General features: G+C 39.8%; 1 long non-coding RNA gene across 1 annotated transcript in view; it reads left to right on the forward strand.

The window, feature by feature from the left end:
* The first annotated feature begins 523 nt into the window (after positions 1-523).
* LOC122902915 overlaps positions 524-20,014 on the forward strand; it is a 45,534-nt gene continuing 26,043 nt past the window's right edge. The window contains exons 1-2 of the long non-coding RNA XR_006383889.1: positions 524-561; positions 2,798-2,920. This is a non-coding gene — a long non-coding RNA (uncharacterized LOC122902915). The remainder of the gene's footprint in view (positions 562-2,797; positions 2,921-20,014) is intronic.

Here is a 20,014-nt window from a genome sequence, read left to right on the forward strand (position 1 = left end):
AGAAGAGCCACAAGGAGAATAAAGCTCTGGGGATAATGCTGCAATTCATACACCCTAGATCCTGCTCCCCAGCCCTGAGGGTGCTCTGTCACCTGGAGAGGGAGGCACTGTCGGGGGACCTGGGTAAGTCTGGCTCCCTGCAGGGTCTTACCAGAGGGGTTTCCTTAGTAGGACTGATGTTACCGTAACCTCCTCTTAGGGATTGAGCTCTCACCTTGGATTTGAGATCTGTTTTTTTTTTTTTTCCCTCACGCTCAGGGACAATATACAGCTATTGCTGCAAGAGCCTGTGAAATAATGGGACAACTGACTTACACCGGAGCTGGACCCGGCAGGTAAGGAGCCTCCTCACCAGCTCGGGGACCTCAGAGGGCACAGTCCGCCAGCCTGTCCTCCGTGGGAGCCATCTTCCAATGCGCAGGCGCCCTGAGAGGGCACGTAGGGCTGAAACCCTCTGGGCGCATGCGTCTTGGTGCCCACTTCCTGCCTCCTGGGCGCCCTCCAGTTGTCGCGAGAAGTGGCTGTGTTTTTCCGCGGGTCCTCCACAAGCAAGCGTTTTGGGTGAGTTCCGCGCTCCTGAAACCACTATCCCCAGGTCGGCAGAGCCTGCCTCTCTCCAGTCCTTCTTCGACTTCCGTGTACTCCAGTTTTGAACTGCACCCTGTAATCGCAGAGGTGATGAACCAACGGATGTCAACAAATTTTCCTCATATCCGTTGCCCTTTCAGCTAATTTTATATAGGGACAGAAGCTGTTCCTAGCTTGCGCTTAAAATTTATCGTAGAGGGGCACCTGGGTTGCTCAGTGGGTTAAGCCGCTGCCTTCGGCTCAGGTCATGATCTCAGGGTCCTGGGATCAAGCCCCACATTGGGCTCTCTGCTCAGCAGGGAGCCTGCTTCCTCCTCTCTCTCTGCCTGCTTGTGATCTCTGCCTGTCAAATAAATAAATAAAATCTTAAAAAAAAATTTTATCATAGAGGAAATGTTTGTAGAGATTTCTTGTTTCTTGGAAGTCTTAGGAGTACCGATTTTCCCAGGGCGGTTTCTTTTCAGACCACTGCCTTCACTAGTCACAGGGCTGCCCTCCCAGGGGTGTGCTTATCTCCCAGCCTTAGGCTGCCCTTTGCACAGACCTTCTTAGTCCTTCAGAGGAGGGAGATGTCAGGTGGGGTAAAGAACTGTGGACTGAGAAAATGCACATCTCCACTGGTAGCTTTCTTGGCCCATAAGTCCTGCTTTTCAGGGAATTCCTCTCCATACCGGTAGGTGGGATTTTTGGTAAGTAATTTATCCCGTGGGGTCACATCATTTATATTAAATCACTGACTCTAACAATTTTTGGACAGGGCCTTACATTTGTTTTCTGCTATTAAAACTATTAGTGAGAAAAACAGAAGAGAAACATAGGGACACCACAATGTGGTCAACATTGCATGAAGGAGGTGCTGTGTTAAGTAACTGGAAAGAGGAAAATGGATACGATGTTGAGTTAGTTTTTAATAGAATAAAAATTAGTTGCATTTTAGGCAATTTTCTGCCTTCCACACACCGCCCCATCCACCTGAGCCTTCCTGCCTTTTTATTACCTTCCAAAGTAGTCTCCATCCACACTGCCCCATCCTGTGGGGAGAGCAGCGAGAGAAGACTGAGGAGATAGGATGGGTGATCCTTTTAGATGAGGTTCATGTTCCATCCTTTATTCATCTATTTATCGTAGACATAAATATACATGAAATCATAGAATATTAGAAACTTTCAATATTATATATCCTTTTCTTTAAAAAGATTTTATTTATATATTTGACAGAGAGACAGCAAGACAGGGAGCACAAGCAGGGGGAGTGGGAGAGGGAGAAGCAGGCTTCCTGCTGAGCAGGGAGCCTGATGCAACCTGGATCCCAATGACCTGAGCCAAAGACAGATGCTTAATGACTGAGCCACCCATTAAATATCCTTTTTAAAAAGATGTTTTATTTATTAGTGAGAGAGAGACATCATGTGTGAATGGAGGAAACGTGTGAGGGGAAGGGCAGAGAAACAGAGAAGCAGACTTCCCAGTGAGCAGGGAAACCCATGCAGGCTCCATCCCAGAACCCCGGGATCATGACCTGAGCCAAAGACAGACGCTTAATGGACTGAACCACCCAGGTGCCCCCATATTATGTATCCTTCTACCTTCATTTCACAGACAAGGAAACAGGCATTTTAAAAAACGAAATGCCTTAAAAAGGCATTTTCATAGTGAGTTAGCTGTAGGACCAGAGCTAGCATTCAGCTTCCTGGCTTCTTTATAGCCCTAATTACCCTGTACCCTGGTGACTTATGAGATAGAGAGGCAGTGGCCTGTATGCATGGTCTTCTCCCAGGAGAACAGATTATTCTTTCCCTGTGGAATGCCATCCCCAACTTCTACCTAGCAGAATGTCTTCCTCATTTCCTGTGTTTAAGGTAAAGTATAACTTCTTTGTAGAAAGAACTCCTTTAGCTCCAGGTTGCCTTCACACTTCTTTTAGAAGGACCTTGGCTTTCTTTGCCACATGTTATACTTTTCATTACCTGTTATCTGTCCACCCTTCCTGCTCTACTGTGAGCTGCATGTGGGTACAGTGCCTGATGCATAGTTTATGTTCAGTGGTTGAATGAATGGATATGGATTGAGCCCTTAGGTAGGCCTATGTGTTTCAGACATTTTCACAAAAACACACTGCATATAGTTTATGGGCACATTATTGTTCTTTTTTTTTTTAAATTTTAAAAAAATTTTTTAGTTTGATTACTGGTTTTTTTTTGTTGCACAGGCAACTTGGCTAACTAAAGCAAGAATGAAATTTAATGGAAGGATACAGCTAACTCACAGAGAAGGCCAAGAACCAGTCTTGGAAGAAGACAGGAACTAAGCCAGTTCTGGAGGAGCAGAAACGGTAATGACTGATACAGTCTCCTAGCAGGGAGAGCTGGGTCAGGGACTGTGGCTATAATCAGTGAATTCCTACTATTTAAAATCTCTTCCATCATCATGAACAAGTTTCTGTCTCAGGGAAGGAGCACCCAGTTAACATAAGTTTGAGTCTGCTTCTTGGCCCATTGTGGAAAGAGTAGATTTTTTAAAAGGAGATCCTATTGGGAAAAAGGAATGAATGCTGAGCGAGTTAAGATGGAAAAACAAAATAAGACATGTGTCTACTCCCTATATACATAGAAGAGCTGCCTCAAGTCTTGCTGTGCTTTCAGAGACTGGAAGAGGTGTTCCCCAGCATGTTCGGCACCCCTCACACAGGGGTACAATTCTGCCAAGATCTCTGCCTTCTCCTTGAGTGTGTGAGCTCTTAGGCCTGGTATATAGTTGGTATATCATAAATGTATGCTGGATGAATGAAAGGATAAATTTTAAATAGGTGAGATGGTGATCATCAGAGACACCTCTCAGAAAGGATGCCAGAGACAGTGATATAAGGTAGATATGGGCAATAATAAACATTCAGCTTCAGATGTATATTCAGTTCTTAGTTATTTTCCATAACAGTCTTATAAAATAGGAAGGACAGTTATATTCCATATGTCACTGATAAAGAAATTAGACTTAGTGAGAGTAAATGATTTATTCAGGGTCACAAAACTAATTATTTGCAAAGCTGGGATCAGAATATGGGTCACCTATCTCCCGCCCCAGTGCTTGATATAATGGTTGAGTAATTTTTTTCATGTTTTTATTCAAATGTTTGGTGATGGATGATAAGTTAGAGATGAATATGGGGTTTTGTAAAGGAACAAAAGAAGCCTGAGGACATTTGAAAATAATGAGCAATCTTTGGAAGTGAAGTTAATGAGAAGTACCATGTTTATGTGTACATAAGGTATGAGAGCAGAGTGAGGTATGAGAGCAGAGAGGGTACTATGTGTGTTTGTGTGTAAGGAAGAAGATACAGGTAGAGATTCTCTTGGAAATAGGACTCTGCGAAAGGGAGTAAAGATATAAAAATGTGGAATCTTTTTTTTTTTTTTTTAAGTGTTGTGGAGTTTTTTAAAAAAGTTCCATGTCATTGCTTCTATTTCTGAACATTCAGGGTTTTTTTGTTGTTGCTATTGTCATTGCTGTTAAATTATTATATCTCAAGGAATTACTATTGAAATGGATGTCTTTGGTTTTAGTTTATATAACCCCAGCAACAACAGAAAATGAGCAGCAGTTATTGAAAAGAGAAACTTGTGTTCTTGGAGAAATTTTTTTTTAAGGATTTTATTTATATGAGAGAGAGTGCAAGAGCTGGGGGAGGAGCAAAGGGAAAGGGACAAACAGACTCCATACTGAGTGCAGAGCCTGACGTGGGGCTTGATCTCACGACCCTGAGATCATGACCTGAACTGAAATCAAGAATTGGACTCTCAACCAGCTGAGCCACCCAGCACCCCTCGGAGAAACACATTATGAAAAGAGTGGACTCATAAAACACACGTTCAAGATATTTTAGATTGAACATTCCTGTGATACACAGGCATTGCCTTCTAATGAAAAGCCCCGTACAGAATACTTGTGAATACCTGAATATGGACAGAAGACTTGCAGGGGGACCAGGAAAGTTTCTAATATGCCCACAGCACAGTTTAGGATCCTACAACTCTCCTGGATGGGGGCAAAGTGGATTTTTGCCTTAGAAGCTCATGTGGGTGGGTTATCTCCCCTCCTTTTGTTGGTAGCTGCTGTTGTGAAGATACCATGTTATGTAGAGCTCTCACATCTGCCAGCTTTGGCAGGAAAAACAGAAAGCATTTCAGTTTAAAAGTTTATTTTCTAGCCAACTCATTCTCAACTCCTTGTTCTAGGTTAGACTTGTCATCTTCAAACATTATTCAAAAATCTAAATTCTTAGGCTACCTGTGATGATTAATGTAAAATGAAGAAGCAACAGTTGACACTTGCTTTTTCCTAATCTTTTTCAGTAACTCCAACGTGCATATCCATTTTGGAGAATTGTCTTTTGTATGTAAAAGAGAAAGGGGGAGTACTAGAGGAAAACAAGGACAGTGAGTAAGGTTAGCCCTAATTCTCCAAGATCATAGGACAAGAATATGGAGGTTTTTCAAAAAATTAAAAATGGAGCTACAAAAAAAAAAAAAAAAGATTTCCTAATTTACTATATGATCCCATAGTCCCACTTCTTAGTATATAAATGAAGGAGATGAAGGTAGTATCTTGAAGAGACAGCTGTATTCCCATGTTCATTGCAGCATTATTCACAATGGCCATGATACACAAACCACCTAAGTGTCTATTGAGGATGAATGGATAAAGGAAATGTGATACACACACACACACACACACACACACACACATAAATATTCAATCTTAAAAAAAAGAAGGAAATCCTGCTCTTTATGAAAATATTGATGAACATGGAGGACATTATGCTTAGTGAATTAAACTGGCACAGAAAGGCAGCTATTGCGGGTCTTGCTTATTGTGGAATCTAAGAAAGTCAGACAAAAACAGGGAGTCGAATGGGCTGGGAGATGGGGGAGTTGGGGAGATGTAGGTCAAAGGATATAAAGGTTCAGTTATGTAAGATGAATAAGTTCTGGATAGCTAATGTATAGCATGATGACTGTAGTTAATACTGCATTATATATTTGAAATTTGCTAAGACAGTTGATATGAAATACTCTCACCAAGGACTTACAAAAATCATAACTGTCAGATGATGGGTATGTTAATTAGCTTGATCATGATGCTTACCTTACAATGTATGCATATACTAAAACATCACATTGTACACCTGTATAATATATATAACTTTTATTTATAAGTATACTTCAATAAAGCTAGAAAGAAAAAAAATTGGAGCAAACCAATTCTCAGTTAAGATATTCCTAGAAGCAAAAAGGTCAAGGAAAAGGCAAGAAAGAAAACCAGAGGCATATGGGGACCTCGGCATGAGGTGAACATGACCCATAGGCAATAACCCTTGTTGGAGAAGGGACCCCAAAGAAATCTTCTGCCAGAACAGGAAAAGAAATCACCATGTTCCATTGGATCCCTGAGAAACTCACCTTCTGATGACTCTGCTAGTTAAGGAAGGAGGTGTGGGAAGGAAAAAGAGGAGGAGAGAAAATGTTTGAATTCATTGCTGGCAGCATTTTGATAATGAGAGCAAAGATTCTATTCAGAGGTTCAACTTAAAAAAAGGGGGGGTTCTGTCATTGGCGGTACGGAAGTTTGGTAACTAGTATGAAGAAGGAAAAATCAACACCTGAAAGTGTTCTTCTCCCCTTGGTTCTTTTAGCCCTAGTTTTTCTGAGGCAGAAGAGGAAACTCCCATTTCCCCTAAAATTCTTGCAGACTGTAAATGTAAAGAGGAAAGGATTCCTGAAATGTATGTTTTGCCTTTCTATAGGGAACAAAAATTAGCATTCAACCTCCTTGTTACAAGTCCCATTTTGATCTTTTTTTAATTGCCAGGGGAAAAAGTAATGAAGAGCAATTTTAATTTAGCCACAAAAATCCTGCAAATGATAAAAAAAAAAAAGGCCGAGCTGACAGGTGCACTGAAAATGGTCATGTCATTCCTCTCACTTTGAGGCTAACTACAGCTAATAATGGTCTGGAGTCATCCTTTGAACTGCTCATGGTGTCTTTCATCTGGAGAGTTCAAAGCCCTTTACAAACAGTAAATAATGAGATCTCACAAAAGTCCTCAAAGTAGGAACACGGGAATTACACTGTACCCATTTTACAGTTGAACAGTATGGATCACCCCAGGCCCAGAGCTGGCCACGAAACGCAATTGTCTCTGAGTCCTTTGCCCTGACTTCTCTCTCACATTGAGGGCCTCTCAGCCCCCTAAGAAAAGCCCATCTCAACATTCTCATCTTTACCCTGTGCCAGGCCCACTGATATAAGCACCTTACCTCCATCTCCTGTTTCTGATCGTCCCTCTCTTGTTTGCTCCTCAAATATTCATTGTCTCTGCTGCTTTGTGAGAAATAGTATATCTCTGATGTACCCTGTACTTATGAATTAGAATGGGGCTTCTACTCCTTTTTAAAAAACAGTTAATGAGTAAGTCTTGGTTATCTCCTATGTCTGTAGAATTGGCCTGAGCACTGCAGATGCTACCAAAGGAGCATAAAACATAGATCTGAGGGTGCCTGGGTGGCTCAGTGGGTTAAGCCTCTGCCTTCGGCTCAGGTCATGATCTCAGGGTCCTGGGATCGAGCCCCGCATCGGGCTCTCTGCTCAGCAGGGAGCCTGCTTCCTCCTCTCTCTCTGCCTGCCTTTCTGCCTACTTGTGATCTCTCTCTCTGTCAGATAAATCAATAAAATCTTAAAAAAAACAAAAACAAACAAAAAAACAAAGATCTGACCTTGTGGCTACTTGAGGCAGGTGAAGAGACAGGCCTGAGACTCTGGGTATAGCAAGGAGTCAGGCCCTCCATCAAAGGCTTTACTGTGTGTTACTGAATCCTAGGGATCTAGGAATTCAGAAGGAAGGTCTGGGGAGTCAGATAGGCTTCTTGGAGGAGCTTAGGTTTGGTGGAAATTTTGGAGACTGGGTAAGTAGATTTAGGAGAGCTTTCAAGGTACAGGGCCAAAAGGTACCCTGATCAGCCAGGGAGATGGGTTGTTAGGGGATGATAACAGAAAAAATTAAGTTTTTCTATAGCATGCAGCATAGGCCCTTGAACATGTTCGCTACTCAAGGAAATGGGGTACATGATAAGTATAATAGTGACTATAGAGCTCAGCACAGCCCTGTTCACAGTGATTGGAAACTTAATCTAGTAACCTGCAAAGAGGAGATTTGCTTCCTATCAGACAAACTAAAGGTAACCTTCTTTTAATGAAATTGTTGATTCTCATTTTATTTTAATTTCAGTCTGATGCTTGGGATCTTGAAGCTTGCTTCATGTATGTCAAAACAGAGGGAGGGCTCTGCTCTATAGCAGCATCTCTAAATATAAAGCAGTCTAGGCCAGGATTCATATATAAATGAAGTATCTAATATATATACTCATATATAAATGAGTATCTAAGCAAGAGAATGTTTCTTTTTAAGGGGGCTTTGTTCAGTGGGGCTTCTGGGAGGAGTTAAAGTACAGGCTGAGCTTGGGTAAGGACTGATAGAGAGCAGCAGGGCATGGGTCCTGGGAAGAATGTAATAAGGATGTGCACTGGGGCAATAGGGGGTAGTTATCTGTAGGAATATGCAGCATTTGTAGTTTTCAGAAGCTTTTTTTTTTTTTTTTTTGTCCTTTGATCCTTTTGACATCTTTGAGAAGTAGGCATGAGAAGTTTTATTATCCCATTTTATAGGTGAAGAATGTGAGAATGGAGAGTTTAGGTTTTCCTTAAAGATGATATAACAGTCTAACAACAGTATAGGTCTGGAATCTGACTTTTGTCTCTTAATCCAGGGTTCTTCCTGCTAGTGTCCTGTGGCAGGCTTAGAGCAGAGTGGGGCAGTGCAAGGATCTTGCACTAATCAGGTGTCAGATGATGTTTCTCTTCCTGTCTCTGGAAAAGGAGAGGTAACCAGAGAATCCAGGAGGCAAAGCTGGTCCAGGATCTGTTGGCTGAGACCTCTGCCTGAACTAGTATTTTAACAATATTTCCCTGTTAGACAGCGAACTTAGTGCAGGGCCACGCACACAGTAGGTGTTCCATAAATATTTGTTGATGCTGTGGACTCAGTACAACTGGCTCACAGCAGGCCCACCATACCTAATCGCCTCAGAAAGAACTGGAAGAGATTGAAAATAAAAATCTCATCAATAATAGAATCTGTTGTTTTCCCTTCTCTGCCCAGGGAGACTTTTGTTCCTCAGTTGCATTTCCAGTATTTTAAGATGGGAGTAATTTTCACAGTGGCAGGTTCAGCTGGTGAGATGCTGTTTTAATACGAAGGAAAATGCTAGAATAGAATTTAAGAATATTAAGAAGGGATTTGGTTTCTGACAGAAATATTAGCTGTAAAGGCCGGTATGAAGATTTTAGAGAAATTTAATTAAAATTTAATCTTCTTTCTAATTAAAGTTTCCTTTAATTAAACTTAAAATTAAATTTGCTTTAATTGGAGGAATTTAAAGGGTATTACCTTTTGAGTGTCAATCATTTTGAAAGAAAAAAATTATGCTGCTTTGTCTAGTTTAAAATGAGGATTGGTGTCAAATATCTAGAAAAAGTAATAAAAATATTGTGTTTAAATATAAATCAGCCTTCCTTAGCATTTGGTTCCCCATTTGCCTAGTTCAAAAAAATTTGGCTTTATGTTGTGGCTTCCCTCTATGTGGGGTATCTCTAGAGAAGGTCAGGTTTAGACTCTCAGGGGTCCCAACATGACAGTTCTACATTTCTTTTTCCATTATTCAGGCTCCCTGAGGAGCTACCTCCCTTCTGGCTGCATTGTTGTAAGCCTCCTTCATGGCTTTTTTGGCAAACCTGGTCAGTTGGTAAGTCTGGGGGAATGGTTACCTCCTGTTTTTCTCTGGGGCTCTAAACCCCTTTCATCCTCATTCCCTTCTCAAAGCGTTTTCTATGTGATATTGTGATTAATAGTAGAGTATTTTCAAGCCCCAAATGTCATCCCTTTAAAAACTGAGTTGATTTCTTCTAGGATGGCTCCCATTTATGACTTCACCATTTCCAACGATAGCATTCTCATCATTTGCTAAGTCTTTCATGGTAGCCAATGGCCATAGCTTCAGTAGACTCTTTTCTCATTTCTGGATGGCTGAGAGCCATAGCTTCATAGCCAAGCTATGTATCCATAGCTTCTAATAGATTTTCTCTGCTCTCTATTCTCTCTCCCATCTATCCTGCATGCTTTCGTCATATCATTAGCTAAAAGTATCTCTCCTTGTCTCCTAAGTAAACTCCAAACTTCTAACCCTGTTATTCAAGGACTCGAAAAGCTTGGCTTCAGTTTACCTTTTCCACATTCATCACCCTCAACTTTGCTAACACATTTCTTTTTTTTAGAGAGAGGCAGAGGGGCAGAGGGAGAGGGAGATAGAGAATCCCAAACAGACTCCATTCCCAGCATGGAACTCAACTGGACTCAGGGCTCCATCTCACAACCCTGAGATCATGACCTGAGCCAAAATCAAGAGTTGGACACTCAACCAACTGAGCTACCTAGGTGCCCCTTTTACTTTTTTTTTTTTTTTTTAAGAGAATGAAAGAGAGAGGACTTTGCTAACATACTTCATCTGCTCCAGCCATGCTCGTTACTCACTGTTCCTTAAACATACCTCAGGCATTTTGGCTTCTGTGCTTTTTTCCACTCTTCCAGCCTGAATTGTTTTCTCTTTCTTTAAGATCCTGATGAAATTCTAAATTGTTCACAAAGCAACCCCTTACCAATTTGGCCTGGCATGATGGCTTATTGTTCTATAGCCCTATAATGTTTGTTCTGCATACTAATGTTTATATTCTTCATTCCTATGTATCCTATATTTGACAATTTCTGAAGCTTGAAATGTGTTACCTTCCCATTTGATCTCTTGAGCCAGCTGTGAGATATGTCTCAGAAGTAATATTATTTATATTTCATATTTGACCAATATGAGGCTCCAAAGAGTTTTGGTTTTCTTAAGATCTCCTAGCTAGTGGCGATAGAGTGAAGATTAGAACTCAGGTTTTCTCCATCCATACAGTTTCTCAGCAAAATGGTTTTGGCTATTCTGTTCAAATAGTTTAAATGCTTCAGAAGAGAGGACAAAAGCCTTTTGAGAACTCAGATTTGAAAACTGTTAGGATTTGCTGAGCTAGTTATACAGATAATCTTTTGCTATTTTATTCAAACTAAGTATGACACAAAGATCTTTAAAAGAGGATAAATGACTGACTTGTCATCACTAATGGAGAGAGAATACTATTAAGGGCATTTCTCTCTCAGTTTCCTTTCCTCCTTCCCCCCATTCCTCCCTCCTTCACTTCCTCCACTTTCCTCCCTCTCCCCCCACTTCTTCCTTCCTTCCTTCTTTCCAAAAAGAACAAATGCAATTGCAGTAAAAGGCACAGAGTGCTGCAGGAAAGATAAGTGGTTAAAGCAGTAGATAAAATGAACCAGGCTTTTAGGACAGTTCTTGTGTAGTTGTTGGAGTTTCTGCTTTGAGTGTTGAGCACCTCAGAAACTGCTTTCCTGCTTTTGTCTGAGTCAAGGAATAGTCTCAGTCAAGGGCAGCCATGGAAAGGCAAAACATACAGGAAGCTAGCCAGGCACCTTGTAGAATAAGGCATCAATCCAACCAGATAGTTTCTCTTGGGGAAATGAATGCTGTGAGTGCCCAGGGCTGGTGGCTTGTCTGAGGTCATGGAAAGTCCAGGAGTAGATGAACTGTTTTCTTTGGAAGTTGGAAACCCTAGGATCCAGAATGACTATACTGCTCCTGAGGCAGTTGCCTTGCTGTCCTGCTTCCCTTTGTGACCTTATAATAAGTGATCGATCATCACAGAAGACATCTGAAAATGTCTTAAATCTTAAACACCTGGGGTCCTGATTATGTCACTTTATGTCTCAAAATCCTTTAGAGTTTTGGATCCAGTACCTTTCAAATTATGATTGATCAGTCATTTTGGAAACTGCCTGTCACTTACATACATTCCTCTATTACTTTTCTAGATCAGGAATCAGTAAGCCTTTTCTAAAAAAGACAAGTCAGTAAACAGTTTAGGCTTTTCACAGTCTGTATTGTAACTACTCAGTTCTGAAAGTATCTACAGACAATACAAAATGAACGAGCATGACTGTGTTCCAGTAAAACCTTATTAATGAACACTGAAATTTTATTCAAAGTTTGTGCATTTCATATCATTTTCACTTATCCTGATATTCTTTTTTTTTTTTTAATCCTGATATTCTTTTAGAAGTATTTTTCAATCACTTACAAATGTAAAAACCATTCTTCAGTCACTGGCTGTACAAAATATGTGGTAGGTCAGATTTGGTCCCCCTCTTCCCCTCCCCCTGGGGAACTTTACCATCCCACTGTCTCCATAGATACTGTGCTCTTATCTCCCTGGGTCTTCTGGGGATACCTCTTATTTTCTGACCTCTGCATCTTTGTTGATGTTGGACTATCAAACTGAAAAATCTTACCCTTAGCCTGGGTTTGTTGAAAGTCTGGCTATGTTCTAAATCTAGCCCAGAGACAAAATTCAGATTATATTCTGGACTTCCTATTCTCAAACTATACTAGGACTAGGAAGTGGTTAAGACTTTGAAATCACACTTCCCTGGGTCTGAATCCTGGTCTCATTGCTTACTAACTCCATCATCTTGGGCAGCCTAATCTTATTAAACCTCATCTGAAAAATGGAGATAATAACAGCACTCAATTCACAGTTCAGAGGGCTATTGTAAGGATAAAATATTATAAGCTAGTAAAGAGCTTAGCACAGTACCTGACCAGGATGAAGTAATCTGTTCATGTTAGCAGTTGTCAGCTCTTTGTCCTGGCTCCCGCGCTTAATGGTATATTGTCCTTCTTCAGTTTCTAGAAGAAACAGTTTTGCCACGAGAGCAAACTCTATGTAATATTCTCTGTTTTACCAAATGTCTTCATTCTTACACGTACATTCTAATTTTTTCAACTTGGTTTAGAAGTAACTTAAAGAAACAAATGTATTTTTTTCTTCCCTTGTCTACTCACTTCTACAAAGGAAATGTAATTTTCTCCTTTCTATTTTTTTTTAATTTTAGGTTTGTTATATGTGGTGATAGAATTAATGTAGTTTCTCCCTTTAACAAAAATTTATGCTCTCACAGTCTTATCCTACCACCACATCTTGGTTTGGGTACTAGAACCATCAATTTATATCAACCCAGTTCCAGGAATAATGTTGGTTTATTAATTCTTTCTGTAGAGTATAGAAGCAGGGCCAGGAAACTGCAGAAAGAATTTATTTCCTTTCACTTGCCTTTTGATAAAGTGTAAAGAACATCAGGTAATCAGGAGTAGGAGGGTAAGATTTTTAAAAAATTTAAACTCATGTTAAACCATGTCAGATACAAGTTGGAAACAAGTTTAAACTTTTTAAATTCAAGTGTAGTTTTTCATAATCAAGGATATTTGCCTTCTTTGGTGGTTACTTCATGTATCATTTCATTCATTCAGGGCGTTTAATGAGCACTTAGAGATCACCTTAGCTAGGCTGTCTAGGGGAAAGAAGATAAATGAGGAATAATCATGATTAACTCAAGTAGCTTCCAGGCCATGAGAGTGCAGAGCCATACAAACAATGAACTATAACATCAGGCAGAGTAAAAGACCTGGGATAGGCACACAACCACTGTATGGTAGGAAGGAGTAGCTAATAGTGATGGTCCAAGATGAAAATGATCCAGAGAAGTGGGATATGTCTGAAGACTGGTTAAAGGTCTCCCCCAGCTAATGGAACAGCATAATGTGAAGGTGTGTGGCAAGCTCAGGAAACAACAACAGTGGTTTGTGTGTGAAGAGCAAATAAGGTGTACAGGGATATAAGGAGAGATGGAACTGAGAAATTTACACCCACCATTGAAAACCTCATTGCGTCTTTCTTAGAAGAAGACAAAGATACCCAACTAAAAGATAATAATTATCTTTTCAATTCAGAAAATGTTCAGAAAACATTATAAAAACAGATATGGAAATACTAAGTTCCTAACTTTTCATTGGTGAACTGGGAATTGTGATCACCAAACGCAGTGACTAAGAATGAAGCACACACATTTTGAAAAGCATTGCCTAGTTCTCTGTTTCTGCTTCAAGCCAAAGAATCATAAAAGCTTGGAATAGGGGGTCACCTGGCTGGTGCAGGTCAGCAGAATGTGATTCTTGATCTTGGGGTCATGGCTCAAGCCCCGTGTTGGGAGTAGAGGCTTACAAAAAAAAAAAAAAAACTTGGAATACAAAGGAACCGTAAATGGCCTCTGATCCAGTATATCCAGACATTTTCTATGTGAGGATCTCTTAAAAATACCATAAAATTTCATAGATTCTCCACATAGTACCATACTCTATGATGAAAAAATTCACAATTACAAAAAGCAACTATGAATTTAGTTGAATCTTATTCACCTTTGCATATATATTATGTTGAAGAAAAATTATCATGAAAGTGTGTATATAAGCTATATTATTTATTCAGGCTATAGCCATTGCTAGGGCTCAGTAGATTTGTCATGTTCTTGCATAACTTGAAGAAGTGTCTTCCTATATCCCAGGCCTCTAGGCCTATCACCTCTGCTGAGTCTCCTAAAGTGATTTGTTGCCTGGTTAGCCAGTGGTACAGTTCAGGTTAGGACTTCAGAAAGATTTGGTTAAATTCAGCTTTTACTGATCAAACATTTCCCATGTGTTTGCTATTGTACCAGAAGAGAGAGGAGGTGGGATGCTTGCCCTCAAGGAGTGTGTGGCTTGAGTGTTGATGCTCAGTGGTATCCCTTTCTACAGTATATTACCTTTAAAATTTCTCTATGAGGATTAAATACCAATTAATGATGTAGATCAGTAAATGGCAAAAAAAAAAATTGGAAAATAGTTTTTTTTGTTTTGTTTTGTTTTGTTTTTTTGGAACCATGGCTTTAGCTTGTGAACCAGAACCTTCATATGCAACACTTTAGTTTTCACATTCTCAGGGGTATAGCTCAGTGGTAGAGCATTTGACTGCAGTTTGCACTTTTTCTGTTCTGCCTCCTGTGCAAATGCCCGCCCCAGACATCAGGGATACCTTCACTCTGGCTCACCACCAATATCTATAAGGGGTGTTTGGGCAGTAGTGTTACGTATTTTCCTCACCAAAGATCACTTTTAATGTTGGTATGTTGGAATTTAAACAGAGTACATCAGCAGTGTTGAATTATCTTGACAAGGTTGGGTCAAGTTTTTAAGGACTCAGCAACAGATGTTAAACAAGACTCAGTGGAAAATCACTTCTAAGTAATTACTGAATCAACAAATTATGCTGTGGTGGAAATGGCATGGGGCTAGGTGTTTGATAACCTAGATTTTCTTCTTGAATTTTAAGTTCTTTTATCTGAATGGTATTTCAAAGTGATAAAGAGCATGGTGCCCATGAATGAGACAAGACAAATCCCAGCTTTGCTCCTTACTAGCTCTACATTCTTGTTCTTTGATTGTCTCTCTGTGTTGGCTTCCTCATCTATAAATGGCTGTAGTTCATGTGGTAATAGTGCTTAAATCGTAAGCTAGCTAATGTATCTTAAGCACTTAGCTCAATGACTATTGCCTGATTTCCAAAAATGTTAGCTGTTACTATGTGCTACAAAATAATAAAGGTATTGGATTCTCTGACTTTTGGAGCCAGAACAGTGCATTAGGTGGGTTTTAGTTCTAGCTCTGTGACTCGTTAACTGTTAAGTTTTTTAGCCTTATTTCTCTAAACCTCAACCTCTTCTATAAAATGGGGGAAATATTAAGTATTACAATGCTCTGAAGATTAGACCAATTTCTTATCACATTCTCTGATACATAAACAATGATTTGTACTCATTTCCATTTATACTAACATTTAATGATAGTGATTTTTGGACATGTTCATGATTGGCTACAATGTCAAAGGTGCAGTGCTAATTGTTTTGAGGAACAAAGTATCCTCTGTCCTTAAAGAATTGACTAGCTAGTTAGGGAGGTAAGAAATACAAATCATCAGGGGCACCTGGGTGGCTCAGTCAGTTAAGGGTCTGCCTTCAGCTCAGATAGTGATCCCGAGGTCCTGGGATGAAGTCCCATTGGGTGCTACCTTCCCCATGGGGAGTCTGCTTCTCCCTCTGCTCCTCTCCCTGCTCATGCTGTCTTTCTCTCTCTCTTTCTCCCTCTCTTTCTCTCTCAAATAAATGAAATCTTAAAAGAAGTAAGTATAAATCATTAACAATAAAAATGGTATATATATCATGCAAAGATGGGACAAAGCATAATATGATTAACTTCAGTTGTCTTAGGAGTTCAAATAAAGCAGAGGAGCAGAGACCTGTGATTCTGTAATAAATGAAGACTCTATCATAGAAATGCATATCTGGGAGATGGCAGCAAGCAAGCCAGATTTTACCCCTTCTGAATTTTAGGGATTCTTCATCTTGTACATTCTTTGTAAGCACTGTATTGTAAGTGGAAAATGCAATGTCTTAAATAAAACTGTATTTAAAATAGGCATCAAAAAATGTACAAAAAATGAATAGCAGTTTTCCCCCTTCTCAAAATCTGAGACTGACAGATGTCCACATTGGGAAATCTGCTGTTACCATGTGCTAACCAAATTGGGCCCTGACCAAACTGAGCTCTTAGAATAGAATGTTACTTCCAGTTTATTTCAGGCACTTTGTGAGTTCGACTTTAATGACCCTGCTGCTGCCTCTCTTGCCATTCCCCGCAGAAGCCATCCTGCCGTCTCCACTCTTGTTTAGGAGTTCTTCCCTTACAGTAGAGCATATATTTACTTTCTTTCAATCTCATTTTGTTGTTCTGACTCTTGGGTGACATAGAACTTTTTTTCACCTCTTTTGGTACTTGTGATCTTTCAGTTCTCTCCCTAACACTACCCCATCTAGATAACTTAGCTCTGATATTAGTAAAATGTTCTCAATTTAAATGCTCAGTCACTAGGTTATTTTTAAAGACTGTATGCCGGGAAAACTGAGGAGGGAACAAGAAAAGGCTGTTGATTTAGAGGAGAGGAATACAAGCCTGTAGAGGTGAATGACTCTGTGTGTCTTGGTGAACTACCTGCCATGTTCCTCGGCTGGCAAAGAGGGGAAAAGGGGCAGTAGTCAACAAGAGACCAATTAAAGTCTGACCTCTTCATTGGCACAGGTCCTAGCTGTGGGTATCTGGGCCAGGGGGTGGCCTCTAACTACCTCTCAACCTATGCAACTTGTTTAGAAGCTTCTATTCTGAGATTAGATGAAGGTTGGGGTGGAGGGGCATGCTGGAAACACACCGTGGCTTGAGAATGGTTTTCAATAACATGGTCGCCTTTGGAAGCAGACAGTGAAGATGAGTAAAACCTTCAGGGAAAAAACCAAGCAGAAGGTACTAGGAGGAAAAAGTGCAAAGAAGCAGAGTAGGCATTGCCGGTTTGTTTTAGAGAACAAGAGGCAAGAATTTTCAAGGACAAAGGGTGAAGAGCAAAAGGGGAAACAAATACGCGCGCGCGCACACACACAGACACACACACACTCCAGGGGGGTTCTCTGATGTTCTGTGCAGCAGGATTGACAGGTCCTTGTCTGCAGGCTGTCTTTGTCATCCAGAATCTATCAAACAGGCAGTTGCGAGAAGGCACTTTTCTGGGATGACAGTGTTAATGATTAAGGACTTTCTTGTTGAGTTTAGCTTTCCTGACAAACTGGTGTTATCATAATTAAATTCACAAACCTCCCTCCTACCTTTCAAATTACCATTGCATGAGGGTTTTTTTTTTTTTTTTTTTTTTGTTTACTTCAGTTGCTCTTGGCACTTCTCCTCTTGAACTCCTTCCTCTGAAAAAAATTTCTACAGGCTTCCGGACGTTTTTTTTTCCCTGAGAAACTACCTTGCTTTCTTAATCTGGCTGAATAGAAGTTGGTTTGTTAAATATTTCCAACACTGTAGTGCTAGAAATTTCTCAGGCTGGCCAAGTGACCTGGTGTCAAAGGTGAACATGATGCAAGGCCACTACCAAATTTTCTGAAATCATATGCCTTGACTCTAAGAGCTTCAACCTTAATCATTAATTAGTTCTGCGTTTTGACCCTATTGAGTAGGCATGTTATAGCATAAATTAGTAAGAATGATTGATGTTTTAATTTTAAAACAAGGACCTTACCTTCTAGATTTATTTCTAAAGACTTCAGATTTATATCCGAGTACCTTCCAACATGTTCCTTTTGATAGAATGAGGATGGTTTCTGTGAAGTCCAAACATTTGGGCTCCTGGCCTCTGCTCATTGTAGTTCTCTGCTTTCACTAAGTTTGTCCCAATTCCACCCTCTCTCAAGTACCAAATCTAGGTCTACCTCTTCTTCCTTTTTTTTTTCTTTTCAAGATTTATTTATTTATTTGAGAGAAAGGGTGTGGAGTGAGTGTAAGGGGCAGAGGGGGAGAATCTTTAAGCACACTCCCTGCAGAGTGGGGAGCCCTTCTTGGGGGGGGTCTAAACTGGGATCATAACCTGAGTCAAAACCAAGAGTCTGACACTTAACTGAGCCAGGTCCACCAAAGTCTACCTCTTCTAAGACATTTTCTGTGACTTTGCCTGATTTTGACACGTCATTTTAGATGACTTCCTATCTATTTATCTATCATGGTCTCTTTACCAATTAAATAGAGTTTTTTTTTTTTAATAGCACTTTTAGATTCACAGCAAAATTGATTGGAAGGTGCAGAGAATTCCCATATACCCCTTGTCTTCACACATGCACCTCATTTATTTTTCAGTTATTCAGAACATTCTTATATTTTTATAGCCTTTTTGTATATATGTAACTTTCATCTTCCCATTAGGGAGAGTAGGAGTCCTGTCTCTCTCAGAGTATCCTGGGTATTTCTAGTGCTCAAAAATGGCATATTGGTTAGTAATGCTATTATTTTTCCTTAGTCTTAGAAAAGGTAGAAATTTATGGTGTTTCTTTTGTTATATCTTGCTTTTCAATGTTTATATTGTTTTCATAATACACTAGGAATATAAACACATGGCTAAATGTACCATAATGTACATAATATCATAATGTACCATATTTCTATCCAGATTTAGTGTTGGGGAGACACCCACGTGGTCTCAGCTAATCATTTGAAATAAAGAGCTGTTTGTCACAAAAGCACCTTTTGCCCAAAAAACTGTGTAGTTGGTTCTCTTCAGATCCATCCGTCCTTTCCCATCTTCTGGAAAAGGAACATCAACTGATGTTCCATTCATGTTAGATGATGCCTTTGTATACCAGTGATTATGCCAAATGAAATGAAAAGTTTCAGAAAGTCTTCTTGATCTCTGCTTCCTCACCTGAACAGATCTTTTTAATCTATTTATGCTCAGAGTAGAGGAAAACTCACTCATCTAAGAACCTATGACTAAGGGTATTGAAAGGAAACTTCAATAATATGATGCCCTCACAAGGGTAGGATCAGAAATGAACTAATTTTTGAATCTTGTGCTCCTAATGGGGTAAAAAAAGAAATTCTCTATGCAGACAGCTCTGTTTTTTTTCAGAGCAGGAGTTCGTGAAGTAAGTCCTTAAAATCACATCTGTTCACCTTATGTGACGGGAAGGAGAGGCAACTTCTGAAGCAGGGTGATTGAAATGGAAATACATTCAAATAAATGGACTCTGGAGCTCCACTTTGTTCTAAATAACCTCTACTGTAAGTGATCAGCTTATTTGAAAGTATGATGGGTGGGCTATCGGGGCAAGGCTGTATCTGATTTTTTTTTTTTTTTAATCATTAGTCTATCTTCCCTTTTTATTCAACCTTTTGGAATAAGGTCTTACACTCAGGGCAGAATAGGGGGTGGGGAGCTGAGCCTTCAAAGGACACTCTGCACATGTTTCTAATGGGTTTTCAAGTGCATTCTTCTCCCCTTGGACTATGTCTCTTTCACAACACCTAGATTTGAAATTTGCTGTATTATTGCTAGGTGGTCAGAAACCAAGGAATTGCCTCTAAGTACTGATTTGTATGTAAGAGGAGAAGAAATTATATATTTTTTAAATCAAGAAAGCCAGGTGCTCAACACCCTGCGGCACTAACAATTGCACCTTGCATAGCACAACTGGGTACCATGGTTGAGTGTATCTGAGTTGCATGGGAACAAAGGATCAGTTACAATGATATGTACATATTTGCATATGATCAGCTCAGGTTTTTCCTTTATAACCTCTGAGTACACCTTAAATTAGCTTCAAGTTTTATTTAGATAGATCTGTATGTTGTCTCTGACACCTGAATTGCCTCTTCTATATTTTTGCTCACTTGAGTGTCCTTTTTTTTCCATTTTTTCAAGCAGAAAGGTAAAGAAAACTTTCCCCTTTATTGAAAACATT

The sequence above is a fragment of the Neovison vison genome, chromosome 3 (assembly GCF_020171115.1).
Source record: "Neovison vison isolate M4711 chromosome 3, ASM_NN_V1, whole genome shotgun sequence".
In the NCBI taxonomy this organism is placed as follows: domain Eukaryota; kingdom Metazoa; phylum Chordata; class Mammalia; order Carnivora; family Mustelidae; genus Neogale; species Neogale vison.